The sequence below is a fragment of the Dipodomys ordii genome, unplaced genomic scaffold (genome assembly GCF_000151885.1).
Source record: "Dipodomys ordii isolate 6190 unplaced genomic scaffold, Dord_2.0 Scaffold1000001411, whole genome shotgun sequence".
NCBI lineage: Eukaryota > Metazoa > Chordata > Mammalia > Rodentia > Heteromyidae > Dipodomys > Dipodomys ordii.
The window spans coordinates 57,435-69,889 of NW_012285028.1; the positions used below are offsets into that span (position 1 = coordinate 57,435).

General features: G+C 51.0%; 1 pseudogene; it reads right to left on the bottom strand.

Moving 5' to 3' along the window:
- Window positions 1–8,440, bottom strand: part of LOC106002794 — a 49,543-nt pseudogene extending 41,103 nt beyond the window's left edge.
- Between the last annotated feature and the right edge of the window lie 4,015 nt (window positions 8,441–12,455).

Consider the following 12,455-nt stretch of genomic DNA (forward strand, 5'->3'; position numbering starts at 1 on the left):
TCCTGGAGTTTCTAACAAGGAGAAACACACACACACACACACATACACACACACACACAACCAAGGCTCCCATTCTGACACTCCAGAAGCACACCTGGCCTGCCTGGTAGGAACGCCCAGCCATGGTCACTCAATTGTCTGTGATCACTACCCCAGCCTAGGTGTAGCCCACCAGCAGAGGTCTGAAAACACAGATCCATGGGGCATGACTTGATTTCCCTGAATATTGTAGAGCCTACCACACACACCCGAAAACCCAGATTACACTCACTACCGCTCCTCCCCAACCCACCTCCACCAACAGGCATCCAGAAAAAAAAACAACAGAAAAGAAATAGGTAAATAAATGAACGCACCGGGCTTTGCTCAGGAATACAGATTTATAAATCTTGATCTTGATTGGCTTTTTTTTTTCTTTTTCCTACCTCTGTACATCTGGGTTCCCATTTATTTTAAAAGTGCAAAAACGACAAAGCCAGCCAGGCTAACCATCAGTGATTAAAGCCACAGTCAGGTGAGCAAAGGTGTTTCTTTATGCTTCCTCTTCCTCCTCCTCGCTCTTCCTCCTCCTCATTCCTCCTTCTCTTTTTCTTTTTCTCCTCCTCTTCCTCTCCTTCTCCTCCTTATTCTTCCTCCTCACTCTTCCTCCTCATTCTTCCTCCTTCCCCTCTTTACTCTTCCACCAACCTCTATTTTGACATCCGCATGACCCAATGGGGCTCCAGAAGATGGGAGAAGTGAAGTGCTTTTATCTCCAATGAGCCATCAGAGAGGTGGGAAGTAGAGCTGTGGCTCTAGTTCAAGGCCAAGGAAGCTCTCACCTACAACTCTCTCCCACTCCCCTACAACTCCCGGAAGTCCAGTGAAGGATTCTTCCCACCATGTCCGCCTCCCACCCCCAGCCAGGCCTGACATGTATAGATCCACCTTCTCCTCTCCTCAGTTCCCCTCCTGCTCTGGCCTCCAAGGCAGAGTCTTGTGCCTCTGCCACCAGGCACTGCCCTTCAGAGGCTCCTAGAAATTCATCCCCAACAGTTCCAGCTCCAGAGTACTGCATCTGGCCTTTAGGCTGAAGGCCAGGTATGAGAGCTTGCACCTGTAATCCCAGCTATGCCAAAGGTATACATGGGAAGATCACCGTCTGAGGCCCCCTACCTGAATAAAAGCAGCTAAAGCGAAAAGGGCTGGGTGCCCAGGTAGAGGGGGGAAGCGCCCACCCATTGAGTGAGAGAGAGAGAGAGAGCTAGAGGGGGGGGAGAGCAAGTGAGCACATCTTCAGCCGAGCCTCAGTTCGTTTTTGTGAATTGTCTTTCTGAATGCACACCACAGCGTGGAGATTCGAAAGTGAAAAATCAATTTGGGGGCGGTGTCTCTCCAAACCACAACCCCAGGGGCTGGGTGATGCAGTGCTTGGGGTCTTCCCCCGCCCCTTCCCCTGTCCAAAGTGAGGGAGGAAGTGCTACAAGATCAGGCCACGCCCAGAGGCTGTCCTGGGTGCCCCCATCTGCCCAATCCCCCCCCACCCCTCACCCAGCCTGCTCTGCACCCCTAGTGAAAGCAGCCAGTGTGTGCACAGCACTGCCTTCGCCACTCCAGAAACACAGGGGCCTGCGCCAGCCCCTTGCTGTGAGCAGCTGGTCCTGGGCCCCCATCCAGCTCTGTCTTGGCCAAGAGTCAACCAGCAGCTTCCCTTTCTTCCTCCTGGCCAGCAAGAAAGCCAGTGGCCAGGGAGGAAGCTCGCTTCATGTGTCCTTCGGTAGCCCCTCAGCTGGACAGCTCAGGTGCAGCTAAATCAGGGAGCTGGCCCCCTTCCCTCTGGCCAGAGAACTCATGAGCGCATGCCCCTCGTTACGTGTCTCCCTGAGTGGGGGTGCAGAACACGTAGGGCTGGGCCCCCCACCAGCTCCTTCTCCCTGTGTCCTTCTTCCTCCTCCTGAAACTACTCTCTCCTCCTTTCCTGCAATTCATCCTTCAGGGGGAAACTGAAATATGGGTGGGGGGCCTGTGGCTCCGGCCTGCCACCCGAGCTGCTCAGAAGGCTGAGACAGGAGGATCGTGGGTCAAAGCCAGCCTAGATAGAAAAACTCTGTGAGACTCTTATCTCCAAGGCACCAGCAAAAAGCCAGAAGTGAGGCTTTGGCTGAAATGATAGAGCACTAGCCTTGAGCAAAAAGACAGTATCCAGGTCCTGAGTTCAAGCCCCAGGATCTGCACCAGAAAATAACCAACAACAACAAAGGAAGGGGAGGCACAGAAATGAGGGGACAGAGGGTGAACAAAGGCAGCTGTCATCCTCACTGGACACCACGTGGAGAATGAACTCTACCATTCGTGGGTGGGGACAGGAGGGAGAAACTGGGGAAGAGAGTGAGGGAAGGGGAGACATGGTCCACAGACAAATGAGCTCACAACCCAACTGATGTCACTGTCACCCTTCTGCACGTCATCTTTATAATCACAATAAAAATTAATTGTAATATGGACTATCCTTCTTTCCCCACACCCTCTTTCTTAGATATCTCACCCGGCCCTGATATGGTCTCCAAGCACTCTGTTCCCACAGTGCTAGAAGGCAGAGAACAGAGTCCAGCCCCAGTGGTCACCCCGTGTTTGGCAAATCTGTCTGTAGCAGGTATTTATTGAATAGTTGAATAGAGAAATCACACACACACACAACACACACACACACACACACACTTAGGAGTTGGGCACCAGTGGCTCACACCTGCAATCCCAGCCACTCAGGAGGCTGAGATCTGAGGGTCAATATTCAAAGCCAGCCTAGGCCAGGAAGGTCTGTGAGACCAAAAAGCCAGAGGTGGAGGTGTGATTCAAGAGGCAGAGCTGCCAGCTTTGAGGAAAACCAAAATTAATTAATTAATTAAAAATTTAAAAAACTCAGGGGCAGCGCTCAAGCCCCACAACTGGCACCAAAAAAATCTAATTAAATAAAAGAAGATATGTGAAAGAGAAGAGACACCAAGATATCAGATAAGAGCAATTACAAAGGAGGGGGGACCAAAGAAAAAATAAGAAAGCAAATCACCCATTAAAAGAAAGACCCAGAGAACACAGAAGATAGAAACAGAAGCAGAAGGCCAACAAATGAACACAACATGGAGACGGGAGAACTTCAATCTGCAGGCCGACAGCTGATGTGTGCAAGCACAAGGCTGAGGCTCTGGAGATCCCAATATCCCACAACCAGACTGCTGTGCCCAGGGGGGTGGATATGGCGGTGGTTTGGCCCTGTGATTCCAGTACAGCAACTCTGGCACGACCTGGGCACTTCTCAGAGCCGCAGAACGCCAGGCCACACCCAGACCAGAACGTGCACTGTGCCTGGGCTGCCCAGAGCCTCTGCACATGGGGCCCCCTGAAATCCACCCACAGCTCCTCCCTGTTTCCTTCAGGTCAGCGGTGCAAGGCACTGGACATGGGTACTGAGGAGCTGCCAGCCCTGAGGCAAATCAACCTGGAGGCCCTGGGCCTCAGTTTCCCCCATCTCTTAACTGAGAAGCCAACAGTGGACATTTTTCTGGCAGGTCAGAGCTGGAGGTTCCAGGTTTCCTCTAATCCACCAGACCAGACAACCCCAGCCCCCAGCTTCATTAACTCATTCATTCATTCACTCAGTCTACATGTGTGTATTTCATTAGGTGCTACTAGTCACTCAACAATGTTATACAAGTGCTGAATTGAAATCTCTCTCCCTGCCCTGGAGAAGTTCACACACTTCCCCTTCTCCAGCCGGGTGCGTGAAGAGAATTTTGGGGCACCAAGTACACCCGATATCCTGAGCATGTGCCGGTGGCTTTGAGAAGGCCTGGAGAAAGGCCACAAGGCCACTAACCTGGGAGGAGCATGGACATCCGACCACGAGTGCACCCTTCCAGCTCACACCACCAATCTCTCATCCCTGCCCCGGGGCTGAGGCACACAATGGGTTTTGTGCCACCGCCAGGGCCTGGGCAGGCTCTGAAGCCCACCCTTCTCTGGACTGCCTGCTGCTGGCCCAGCTCTGGCCTTCTGGAAGAGGCCATCAATCCTACCACTAATCTCCTGTCTCTGGAGAATGCCCTGTGGTTGAAAGAGGAGATCCACTCTAATAAAATGTGAACAATACATTAGACTCATAACTCCCTTTTTGATCTCTATTTACAGAGAGGGTGGGGGACGGGGGTGGAGGGACTCCAAGAGGATGGGGCTGTGCACACCCAGTGGCAGAGAAGGGGAAATGGGAGTCAACTGTGAGGAAGAACTTTCTAGAATTGTCAGGGAAGCTTGGAGGATGAGGCTGAAAAACAAAACAAAACAGAAGAGCCCTGCCTGGTCAAGACCATCCAGACCTCACCCCCCTGGGTCAACCTCCATCTTTGTAGTTCAAAAGAGGAACTTCAGAGGGAAGCAGGGGGGGGGGAAGGAGGCATGTCTCCATTGATAGAGTGCCAGCCAATAGGGTCAGGGACCAAGTTCAAGTTCAAGTTCAAAACCGAAAAAAGAAAGAGAAGCACAGCAGCTTGGAACCACCATGCCCAACCACACACAGTCACAAGGCCAGTTCTCCCTGCCCCTTCATCACACCCTGCCTCAGACAACTGAAGGAACACAGCCCACAGAGGTGAGCACAGATGTCATTGTCAGTTGATTCTTGAACAGTGAAACATAAAATGCCATCATCATCTTCCCCGTCCTCTCCCGCCCCATCCTCAAAGCCAGCAGAGATGAAAGGGATCTGGAAAGATGTCTTACGAAGTAAAAAACATTCTGAGAGCCAGATCCACTCAGCCTGCTTCTCCCTGCTGAAGATCACTTCCTCTATCTGCTGATTTCAGCCCCGGTGCAATTAACACCCGGCCTCCCCTGCACCAGGCCCTACCCATGGGGGCCATGAGGCCAAAAGCCAAGACAACAGGGAAGAATCTGCTGCCATCTTTCTAGATGCAAGGCCCTACAGTTCCCTCCTCCTCCAGTAGGAGGAGCTCTTCTCAACCAGACTAAAATAAAAGAAGGAGGAGAAAGAAGCCAGGTACCAGCAGCTCACACCTGTCATCCAAGCTACTCCGGGGACTGAGATCTGAGGATCGAGGTTCAAAGCCAGCCCGGGTGAGAAAGTCTGTGAGTCTCTTGTCTCCAATAAATTACTGAGAAAAGGTTGGAGGTAGTGGTGCTGTGGTTCAAGTGGTAGAGCACTCACCTTGAGCTCCAGCGCTCAGGGACAGTGCCCAGGCCGAGTTCAAGCCCCAAAACAGCCAAAGAAAGCAACTGGTGTGCAGAGGTGGTGATTTTTCGAGAGGGATTTTTCTCCTCCCTTCCCAATCTTGCCATTCATCCTCAATTACTCCTCTGGCTGCTGCCATCACCACTAAGTAAAAAATCACCCAGTAGCAGAGGCAGACCCTTCAGACAAGACAGGCTTCCTAGAGCCAAGGCCAATGAGTGAGAAGAGGAGGCAGGCTGGAGCCCACAGGCCGCCGTCCCCATGCGGGGACCCCAGCCCTGCACCCCAGAAACACAGCCCCCAGGGGGCTGGGCCTCCTTGCTTAGCAGCACCACTGACCCTTCCTGGGAAGTCTTGGTTTCCTATTAATTTCTTGTCTTAATTGCATACCACGCATGCTCCTCATTGTGGTTGCTATTAAAGCTGCTCTTGCTCTCACCAGCAACCTCGTCATGCATGCCAGGGGCTAGGGGGCAGGAGGAGACAAAAAGCCAACCCAACTGGCAATTCATGCAGCCAGGAGGAGAGGAGAACAAAGGCTCCCCCTGCACCCCGACCCCTCACCTTGGGGGTCCCCCCACCCCACAATGGCCCACCTGTGGCCACTACCCCAGAGGCCTTGGCCAGTGGGAACCCCTCACCCCCACTCGCGTCCTTCCCCTCCACAGCCTCCTCACGCCCTTTCTCTTCTCTTCCTCTACACCCAACTTCTGTCACCCCTCCCTCCCCATTGCTGGTGGGTCCTGGGGCCCATGCATGACAGCTGGAAACCTGGCTTTGTCCCACTGGGTGAGAGGGGAGGGAGGGGGGCTGAGACCCTGCCCCAACCCACTCCACGCCAATCACTGGGAGACCCAAAGTACTCGCCTGCAAACTCCACCTGCAATCATGGCCCACCCCACCCCTGCCTCTGAGCTATTCTGAAGTAAGATGAAGAGTTCTCCCAGCCCACCCCCTTCCTGGAGCAAGCAGGTGGAGAAGCCAGCTGAGGGACCTCCAAGGTGAGCAAGTACCTTGAGGATGTGTGGATGTGGTGGGACTCGAACCTCTCACTCTGAGACACCTCGGGCACAGACTGGAGTCTCACACACACTCTGAAACAAGAGGAGATGACTGGGCATCTGGCTAACATCCATCCACACTTTCTGGCCAATTCTTTTTTTTTTTTTTAAATCATCTACTAGAGGGTGAAGGGACACGCGCCTTCCACTGACTCTCCATCTCAATGGTTCCGCTGCAATGCTTGGTAAGAAATGTATGCATTATCCTGCCCATGTAATTGTAACCCATCCGTACAGTATGTTCACAAACAAAATTAAAACAAATTAAAGCATTAAATTAAAGCATTGCTGCTTTGCTTTTTTAAGACCAGAGAGGGGAAAATAAGTAGCACACATAAAGAAGGGATGAGATATCGGGAAAGCATTATTGATGATTCTGCTCTAGATTCCTTCCAGACCTTGATCCCAAGCTCAGGCTGGTGTGTGCCTATTCCCTGAGTTTGCAGCTGTCTGTTGAGTGAGGCAGGAAGGTGGGCCCGGGAAGAAGGAAGTTCCAGCTGCTGTCATCCCCCAGCTGGGTCCTGATCCCATCTTGTTTTTCCCTCAGGAGTTACATTGGCTTGCCGAAGTGACTCATAGAAGAATCATTTCCCTAAGTCTTTCTTCAGCTCTCCTCCCTGCCCTCACACACACACATGCACACACACATTAAAATGCTGCCTAACCCACATCTTGCCATATTGTGAAAATGGATGAGAGGGGAAGGTGGGGGAAATGGAAGTATCCATGTGATTTTCAGGGCTGGTAAGACACACACACACACACACACACACACACACGTGTGGGGTCAGTACCATCCCTTTGTTCAGCACAAAAGCTCTCTCACGTGTGGGCTCCCTTCCCCCAAGCCTGGCGTTTTGAACTCAGGGAGAGAGCCATTTGCAACCAAGGAGCTCCAGCAGTTTGTCCCCCCAAAAAAGGGAGGGAAGGGGGAAGGGGAAAGGAATGTGTGAGTATAAATAGATGTGTAGACACAGGAGAAATTTACAGCTCAGAGAGATAACACAGGGTGTGGAGGATGATTGAAAAACATAAAGAAATCTCCCCCCCCCCAATCCAAATGAAAAAGCGGATTACAGACAAAGTCCCTCCTTGCTGAGCTCAGGATTTTATGGTCTCCCTCAGCGAACCCCCGGGCGGGGTCGTAACCTGGCAATCCTGCCTCTCCAGCAAGCCTGGGCCCCTGGGCTATCTGGCCTAGGGGGACAGGAGGCAGCGCTGGACCAGTGGTCCGCCCTCGGGATGGCCACAGCGACCCTCGCTGTAATCTTCCCTCCTCATTTTTAATGTAAGGGTGGATGGGATGGAAAGAAGGAGCCAGGAGATAGGGGTGTGGGGGTGGGGTGGAGACATTAGGCACAAGGGGAGAAGTGAGTGGGGGTTGGAATCTAGATAGCTGGAGCTCTGGGCGAAGAAAATGTCATTTAACTAGAAAATCATCATTCACCCAGATGCCCACCCACCCTCCCACCTGCCCCCTGCCAGGATCCTCCCACAAAACTTCTTTGATGATGGAGGGGAAAGAGGCCGCCTTCTTTGTAAGAAGTCTTCACCCCCCCAAAAAAAGCATTACTTTTCAGATCCTTTTTTGGGGGGAGAGACCCAAATATAAATGAATAAAGAATCACTTGAAGGGAATGAATGGTAGAGACCCCTTTTGTTTGTGTGTGGTTCAGGAAGGGGACTGGGGTGCAGGGAGCCCCTTGCCCCTGGTGAGGAGCAGGGTGGGGAGGTGGGGGGAACACAGTCTGCGCGGGGCTCACCTGGGTGGGTAAGAGCCGAACCTGTAGCCTGGCTGGTCAGGGCAGCGGCCAGCATTGGTGGGTGGCTCCAGCCTTTGGTGCTGCCTGTCATATCCACCTGGGAGGGAGCCAGGAAGCTTGCATGGAAATCCGGCCCTGGGGTCTGGGGCGTGGCAGGGCGGCCCCAGCATGGGCGGCTGCCAATGGGCAGGCAGGCAGTCCGGTAGGTCGGTCAATGGCCCCGGTCCCCCCTCCAGCGGCCCATTTGGTGGGGCTCCCACTGTCGGTGGGGCTCCGCTCTCGCCTGGCTCTTCTTCCTGGCCCTCCTCTTCCTCGCAGAGGCTCAGCTGCAGAGGCTCGGGGTGGAGCAGCAGGGTGCCGGCTGTGTCACCCCCCCCCTTGCCTCGGCGGAGCATGGCTGAGCAAGAGAGAGAGTGAGAAAGTGAGAAACTGGGGTCAGGGCTGAGGGGGGCGGTGAGGGGAGCACGCTCCGGGAGAGATCCGGAGTGGGTGGCAGTGGAGGGGGAGCCCTGCACCCCGAGTGTGTGTGTGTGTGTAAGGGGGGGCGCTGGAAACCGCCGCCCCGCACCCCGGTGGGGGGGCCGCTGGAAACCGCCGCCCCGCGCTATAAATAATCACGGGGGGTCTGGCCAGGCCCTGCCACCAAGCACCAGGCAGCGCCTGAACAGGCGACCCGAGCGGGGGCGGGGGACGGAGGGCGGGGGTGCGCACACGGGCACGCATGGGCGCGCACCGGCAGTCACTCACACTGGGAACACACTGGCTGGTGCGGCCAAAGCCCAGAGCCGCGGGGCTGACAGGTAGAGGGCGCCTGGACAGTGGCTGCGCTGAGGGCAACGGGACCTCCTTCTCTGCCTTTCCTTCCTCCTTCTCCTCCTTCCTCCTCTCCTTCCTCCTCCCACCCTGGCTTGTGCCTTGGCTCCGCTCCCAGGGCGCGCGCTGGCTCAGGCGGACGCACGACCCCGTACCCATGCGCAAGATCAGCCCCCTGCACCTCTGCCTTGCCTGCCCCGCGTGCGCCCCCGCCGCCGTTCCACCCCCGCATCCCCCGCACCGCGCGCCCCCACCACCGTCCCCCTCATGCACTGCCCCGCCTCCTGGTCCTCCCGGGATTCACCTGCCACGCGAGCACTACCCCGACCCAGAGGGAGGGAGGGATCCCCAAGGCCCATCCCCGGCCCCCGCCACCCAAACCCGCAGAGAACCACGAGGAGCACCCCGGGGTCCCCTCAACCCCCAAAACCCGCAGAGATCCACGGTGAGCCCAGGGTCCCCGCAGCCCAGCCCCGCCCCCCCGCAGACCCGATGCTGGGTGCCCACAGGGGCTCCTGGGGGTCGGGGTCAAGGGTCGGGCCCCCTACCTCCAGGGCTCGGGCTATCGCCCCCGGAGCCCGTATTGGAGCCCAGGCCGGGGCCTCTGTGGGGTTCTCCTGAGTTCCAGCTAACCAGCACAAAGCCCAGAGTGGAGCTGTGGTTCAAGCGGTGCAGAGCCAGCCTCTAGGGGAAAGGGTAGAAAATCAGGGAAAGCGCAGCCTGCGGGCCCAGAATTCGAGCCCAGTAGCTCAAGCTCCAGGACAGTGCAGAGTGAGGTAAGTGGAAGTGGGAAGGGGGTCCGGGGTGCCCCTGGATAGTAATTGAGAAAAAAATATAAGCAAATGGGTAGAGAATGGATAACAAAATTGAAAACCTCAATGCTTCTCCTTCCTACCAAGTAATCCATCAAAGATTGAACTACCCTAAAAAAAATCATAAAATAATACTCTGAGGCTTGAACTCAGGGCCTGGGCATTGTCCCTGAACTTCTTTTGCTCAAGGGTAGCACTCTACCAATTTAGCCACAGCATGATTTCCAGCTTTTTCTGTTTATGTGGTACTGAGGAATCGAACCCAGGGCTTTGTACATGCTAGGCAAGCACTCTACCCCTAAGCCACATTCCCAGCACTTACGGATTAAAAAAAACAACAACAACTAAATTTCAGTGTAATATAGAGGCTTAAAGTAATTTAGAACCCTTGAAATAATAACTTAGTGAGTGTTAAAAATGTTCAGAGTAAACATGAAAGGGGTTTAAACCCTTTTCATATCTTTCAATAAACCCAAAGTAATACCACTGTGGGCAATTCCTCATACATGGAAGGAAAGAATTACCTTAGATACTGGCAGCCATTGATAGTTTCAGTAAGGTAAAAGATCTGTGACATATTTGAAAAATAACTGCAGCATTCGTTGTGACAGTGCAACCTGGAAGAACTAAATGTCTATTGGTGGGGAAAAGAAAAGGAATTGGAGCAGGCCACAGGTGGCTCATGCCTGTGATCCTAGCTACTCAGGAGGCTGAGATCTGAGGATTGCATTTCAAAGCCAGCGTGGACAGGAAAGTCTGTGAAACTTTTATATCCAATAAACGACCAGAAAACCAGAAGTGGCCTGTAGCTCAAGTGGTAGAGCATTCGCCGTGAGCTGAAGAGCTCAGGCACAGCACTCAGGCCTAGAGTTCAAGCCCCATGACCAACCAAAAAAAAAAACCAAAAGAAAAGGAATTGTATATTAATATATTATATGAGTAATATTACATTACAACAAAAAAGTGAAAGAAATAAAGCTACATGTATCAGCAAGATCATCTTTCCATAGATTTGATAAAAGAAAAACAGAAAAGTGTAAATATGCTTAAGTATGATAATTCTTACATGTTTTAATGCAAGCCAGATTTTCATGTTTTATATAAATTAGTGATATAATTATACAAATACATAGAAATGCTGAACACTGAAATTAGGAGAATTGTTTTTGATTCTTAGGTATGAAAGTAGTTAAACTTAGTGATATTCTTTATATTATTTATATCTTTTTTTGCCTGTATGGGACTTGAACTAACAAGGTATATATTTGTATGCATCTTTAACCATGGATAGTAATTGAGGGAAAAAAAATAAGCAAATGGATAGAGAAAGGATAACAAAATTGAAAGCAAAAGCCAGGTGGGCACCAATGGTTCATGTCTGTAATCCTATCTATTCAGGTGGTTGAGATCCAAGGATTGGGGTTCAAAGCCAGTTCTAGACAGACACATTGGTGAGACCTTTGTCTCCGTTTAATCAGCAAAAAGCCCTAAGTAGAGGTGTGGCTCAAATGATAAAGTGCCAGCCTTGAGCAAAACCTTTTGAGAGGCTCAGTACTGATAGAAAAGAAAAAAAAAAGAAATTGAAAGCAAAAGACTTAATTATAGTAACTAAAAAAGAATAGCTTTTGCAACTGAGATGAAACAATCATAGGGCTTGTGAAGGATTTGAGTAGTGAATAGGAAAGAGGAATTTAGGATAGTTCAATCTTTGATGGATTATTTGGTAGGAAGGAGAAGCACTGATCAGGATAGGAAAAGCAATCTTTGATTTATGAATTAGGAAAGAAATTCAGCTTTGGACCTGTTATCTGAGACATCTAGCTAGAGAACATGGTGGATAATCTAAGTGACTGAAGTGTCAGAGACATGTGAAGACAGAGGGTAACTTTAAACTATTTTTAATAGTTATTTTTATTAAAAGTATGAGTTTACAAACACACAGCCTTGGTCTGACTAGACCATGGTTAGTGCCCAAATTATACTGGATAGTTAGAAACTAAAGTAAACAAAATCTCTTAGGAGAAATTAAAAGGCATCATTATCAGATGGTAGGAGGAGAATCAGCTGGATGAGTTAATTCAGTGGTAGAGTACTCAACATAAAAAATGGTAGAAATTTCTGGAGCCCAGAAGTAACACATTACTATTTGTGAGAGATATCCCTGGCTGTGTGTGCCAGGGATGGAAATAGAAAAAGCAGTGAAATACTGTAGTGCAGGCAACTGATGGTAATTATTTGGATCAGGGAGTAGTCCTGAAGATGGATAGAAAATAACAATTAGGATGTATTTTGGTGGTTAAAGAGTCAAGACTGATTGACCAAAAGGGTTGACACTGTCAAGATGCACTGTTTATATAAATTGACATGTTGAATTGAAACCCCCTATGTACAACTATTTCAAGATAATTTTTAAAGTATTAAATAAAACCAAATTTATTGACAGAGATTGAATAAAAGATAGGACCATGGGAAAAGAAACGAAACTTCTAGTATTGGGGTTGGAGCACCTAGGTAGACAACGATATACTTTACTGAGGAAAAGAAAGGGTATGGAAGAAACAGATTAGGAAAGCATTGTTTTCTTTATTATATTTTTATTTTTATTCTTGTCTGTTATGTAGTTTGAACTCAAGGCCTGGGCACTGGCCCTGAGCTCTTTTGCTCAAGGCTAAAGTTCTACCACTTTGAGCCACAGTGTCACTTCCAGTTTTTATGTGGTTAATTGGAGGTAAGAGTTTCACAGGGACTGTTCTACCCAGATGGCTTCAAACCGTGATCCTCAGAT